Source organism: Canis lupus, chromosome 3 (genome assembly GCF_003254725.2).
Source record: "Canis lupus dingo isolate Sandy chromosome 3, ASM325472v2, whole genome shotgun sequence".
Classification (NCBI taxonomy): Eukaryota; Metazoa; Chordata; class Mammalia; order Carnivora; family Canidae; genus Canis; species Canis lupus.
In genome coordinates, this window is record NC_064245.1 from 10551313 (window position 1) to 10556839 (window position 5527).

Genomic DNA, 5527 nt, shown 5'->3' on the forward strand with positions numbered 1-5527 from the left:
AATTACCAACGCTCATCATTATTCACTTCTCCTTTCTTTCCTGAACACCCAGCAGACAAGTTTCCAGCCTACGTAAAATTAGTCAGGGCAATATGGCTACTTCCAGCTGATGGAGTATAAACAAAATTTGACATTGTCATTTCTTGGCTGAGATATTTAAAAGCACTTGATTGACTCTGTAGCTTGCTCAAATCATGACACTGACCCTGAAAGCTTCATGTTTATACTGAAAAATGAGAAAATAAGACCTTAAAAATAAGACCTTAAAATTCACTTGGAAGGCTACTTCTCTGGAGAAATAAACTTAGGCCACCAATATTATGTCACGAATATTTCAGGAATTAACTGGTAGCTAAGAATAGCTTAGCCTAAAAAAAAAAAAAAAAAAAAAAAAGAATAGCTTAGCCTAAGTTGATGAACATGCCAAGTTAGATGACATTTTTTTTTAAGAGAGAATGAGTCCCCAAGTCAACGAGGGTACAGAGAGAAAGAGAATCTTAAGCAGGCTCCATGCCCAGTGCAGAGCCCAACACAAGGCTCACTGTCAGAACCCTGAGATTATGTCCTGAGCTGAAATCAAGAGTCAAAACCTTAACTGACTGAGCCACCCAGGTGCCCCCACGTTTGATTTTTTTAAATTAAAATGTAATGAGTAATAGAGTATCATGTCTTCTGCAATTAGTGAAAGTTTTACTTCTTCCTTGCTAATTTATGGTATTGGCATTAAAAATAGGCACAAAGATCAATGGGACAGAACAGAAAAAACAGAAATGAGCACTAAACTATATAGTCAATGAATCTTCAACAAAGCCAGAAAGAATATCTAATGGGAAAAAGGCAGTTTCTTCAGAAATGATATTGAGAAAACTAGACAGTAACATGCAAGAGAAAAAAAGTGGATTACTTTATTATACCATATACAAAAATAAATTCAAAAAGGATTAATGACCTAAATATGAGAGAGGAAACCACCAAAATCCTGGAGGGAAAGACAGGCAGCAACATTGATCATGGCCATAGCAACTTCTTATTAGGTATGTCTCCTGAGATAAGGGGAATAAAAGCAAAAATAAACTGTTAGGACTTCATCAAAAGAAAAGGCTTCTGCAAAGTGAAGGAAACAATCAACAAAACCAAAAGGCAAACCTACTGACTGGGAGAAGATATTTGAAAATGACATATATCTGATAAAGGGGTGGTATCCAAAATAAATAAAGAACTTATAAAACTCAACACCCAAAAGAAATTAATAATCCAATTAAAAATGGGCAGAAGCACCCTCAAGTGCCGCTCTGGCTACACTGAACTTGTTCAGAGCTCCTGGATCCTGCTAAGCTAGCACCTCCATCGTCTCTCTCCAGCTGTAATATCATCAATCAGGACCTCATCACCCATGATGAGAGTTCTCTGACATCTACAAGATCCAGGTGATTGCAGATGGGCTGTGCCTGGAGGTAGAGGGGAGATGGTCAGTAGGACAGAGGGTAACATGGATGACTTGCTCATTGGTGGAAATGCCTCCACTGAAGGCCTAGAGGGCAAAGGTACCAAAGTACCACAGTAATCACTGGTGTTGATATTGTCATCAACCATCACTTGCAGGAAACCAGATTCACAAAATAAGCCTACAAGAAGTACATCAAAGATTACATAAAATCAATCAAAGGCAAACTTTAAGAACAGAGGCCAGAAAGAGTAAAACCTTTTATGACAGGGCTTCAGAACAAATCAAACACATCCTTATTAATTTCAAAAATGACCTGTTCATTACTGGTGAAAACATTAATCCAGATGGCGTGGTTGCTCTGCTGGACTACTGTGAGGATGGTGTGACCCCAAATATGATTTTCTTTAAGGGTGGTTTAGAAATGGAAAAATGTTAATGAATTTGGCTATTACTTTGGATATATGACCTGTTGTCCTAACTGGCTGCTGCTCTACATCCACACAACACAAGGACTTAGACAAATGGGACTGATATCACCTTGAGCTCTTCATTTATTTTACCTTGATTTATTTGGAGTGAAGGCATTGCTTTTGAGAAAAAAAAAATGTGTCATGTAGATTGTCCAAAAATGAAATGCATTAAAACCCATTTGAGAGAATGATTCTTAGTTTAACACATTTTTAAATCTATCCTATATAGTGTCCTGAAGAAGCTAGAGCCTGATTATAGACTACTGCTAGAAAGCATAAGACTACCCACAGATAACTTCTACAGTGAAAGCTACTTCTGGGACTGGAATATAAAAAACAGGAACCAAAAGTCTTAATTCCGAGTTCAAGGAAAGGGAAAGACCATGCTCATAGTCAGGTCAACATTTGAAGTGGGTTCCTTACACATTTTGTCACCTACAAATGGAAGTAGTTAACTCTGGAAGAGATCACCAAAAGAATAAAAAAGAGACTAATAACAGTTGGAAGACAACAAAGTGGGCAAAAGATATGAACAGACATTTTTCCAAAGAAGACATCCAGATGGCCGATAGATACATGAAAAGATACTCAACATCATTCATCATCAGGGAAATACAGATCAGAACTACAATGAGACATCACCTCACACCTGTCAGAATGGCCAAAATCAACAACACAAGAAACAACAGATGTTGGCAAAAATGTAGAGAAATGAAGCCCTCTTGCACTGTTGTTGGGAATGCAAACTGGTACAGTCACTTTGGAAAACAGAATGGAGGTTCCTCAAAAAGTTAAAAATAGAACTTACCTTACAATCCAGCAACTGTGCTACTAGATATTTACCCAAAGAATCCCAAAATACTAATTCAGAGGGATATGTGCACCCCCTTGTATATAGCAGCATTATCCAAATAGTCAAATTACAGAAACAGCCAAAGTATCCAGCAACTGATGAATGGATAAAGAAGAAGAACATGTATAAATACACTGAAATATATATACACAATATATAAACACATACTGTGTACATATATACACAATAGAATTACCCATGCATGACAAAGAATAAAATCTTATCATTTGCAATGATGTGGATGGAGCTAGAGAGTATTATGCTAAGTCCATCAGAGAAAGAAATACCATGTGATTTCACTCATATGTGGAATTTAATAAACAAATAAATAGGCAAAGGGAAAAAAAAGAGGAAAGGCAAACCAAGAAACAGACTCTCAACTATACAGAACTGATGTTTACCAGAAGGGAAGTGGGTGGGGGTATAAGTGAAATAGGTGATGGGGAGTAGGGAGGGCGCTTATGATAAGCAATGGGTGTTATATGGAAGTGTTGAATCATTATATTATACACCTGAAACTACTATTATACTGTATGTTCACCAACTGGAATTTAAATAAAAACTTTAAAAAGCTATGGGTAATGGAGATGTTAGAAAGTCAAATAAGAGAAAATAGTCAAAGGATTCTGAGCATTCTTTTGTCACCCCATAACTCACAGATCATATTTAAGTACACTCTGACGTTGCTTTCAGAGTATGATAATGGAGAATGTGGATTTCTGAGTGGACATGAAACTCAAAATAGTACTTCATTATTCCTGTTTGGGGTAGTTATATGGGAATTGAGCTGGCATTTGCTTACCAACAGGCCAGAGGTGAATATTTACCACAAACCTTTCAGACTGGCTAACTCTCAAAAATCTAACAATTAACTCTTCCTATCTTATCACAATTCTCTGATATGACCTGAAAGAGGCTACGTGTGGTTGGTGACAAAATCTACCTGAACAAGATAAAGTTTAATAACTTTTAAAGAAAATGGAAATTTGATCTCCTCTCTAAACAGACTGTCAAGATGTACACTCCATAGGAATAGAGAGTAAGGTTACTGAACAAGAAAACAGCCAAAATAATATAATTATTATTATATAATAATAATGAAATATAATATAAAATAATATTTAATAATAATTTATCATATATTATTTAATAATAATTTATTAATATATTATTTAATATTATTTATTTGTATTTAATGTAATATATTATTTACCTTCATTCAGTTCTAACAAACATCGTATGCAGCAGAACTACAGCTACTTCTGGCAAATGTTCCCTAGAATAAATAATTATATTATAAATATCAACTATTTTCAGCAGTAGGAAATATAGCTAATAGCATATGCCAAGAGATCCATGCTCCAAATTGTTGGGTGTGTAGATTTCTCCAGAATCCTTCCTAAAATCAACCACTTACTTTTCACAGGTCATTTGAGCCCAAGTAATTTTTTAAATCAATGCTCAGCACACTTTCTAGGATATTAAGTAATATGCACATCCAGCAAGAGGAAAGCTTAACATTCTTTGGAAGCAGGATAATAAAGGTGGTAATTGCTAATAGAACACTTGCAATGACCTAATGTCGAGCCCATAAACACCTACACATCGACTGTCTCAATTGCTCTTAGATGAATCTTGGAAGGTGGCAGACCATTTTTTAGTGCAAACTGGCATTCAATTATGGTCTTCATTTAATTAACTATAGTATTCACAAGGTCAATTTGTTCTCTATATACAAGATATTACATCTTCCTCACCCAAAGGAGACAAAATAGTGTCCCCGTCTTTCAGTCACCAGAGAATGAAATCAGGTTAGCATCTTGTGTAATGATCCCTACAGATAAAGGTGCATTGTTCAGCTGAATGAGAACATAGAACAATAGTCTAATCACAAAGCAGTGTACTTTGAAAGCTACAATATCATTTGAGAGATATTAGTTCATCCACATAGCGTATTGTAGAAAGAAATAGCAATTCTTCTACTACTCAATGGAGAAGCAAAGGCACAAAGACATCAGTAGACACAGAAGACAAAACAGAGGAGAACAAGACGTCACATGTGTCCTGTTGTTATAATCACTCCACTTTTTACCCAAATAAAACAAGCCCTTCTAGGTTTGTATTTCAGGTAAGCTTAAAAACTCGCAAATGCTATAAAGGAACATAAACAATACAAAAATCTGCAATCCTGTGCACGCACACACACTCAACTACCAAAGTACTGATGAACAGCTACAAAGTTTCTCCCTTTCTTCAAAATTCTTTCTCAAAGCAGCTGCTGATTTCTCTTCCTTTCTTAAATTTTTTTTTTATTTATTTACGATAGTCAGAGAGAGAGAGAGAGGCAGAGACATAGGCAGAGGGAGAAGCAGGCTCCATGCAGGGAGCCTGACGTGGGACTCGATCTGGGGTCTCCAGGATCGCGCCCTGGGCCAAAGGCAGGCGCCAAACCTCTGCGCCACCCAGGGATCCCTTTCTCTTCCTTTCTTGTCTCCTTCTTCCATTTCTCAAACATCTCTCCTCTTTTTATAACACTGCTGTTCTCCCCTCACATGTTTCTCCCAATGGCTAACTCCTGACTTCTCCTATCTTAAGTTCTTTCCTTCCAGATGTCTCCATCTTTTTCCAGGCACGTATGTTTTTACCCCTCCCTACCCTTTGGCTTGCCTAATTCCCTATCTCCATTTACTGCACCATTAACTCAACAATGATTAGTTACAGAGATAATTTTCCTTACAAAGTAGCTGTGTGTGTATG

At 36.6% G+C, this 5527-nt stretch overlaps 1 pseudogene; it reads left to right on the plus strand.

Moving 5' to 3' along the window:
* The first annotated feature begins 1449 nt into the window (after positions 1–1449).
* On the plus strand, positions 1450–1883 carry LOC112653613 (translationally-controlled tumor protein-like; annotated as a pseudogene).
* Positions 1884–5527: the final 3644 nt, after the last annotated feature.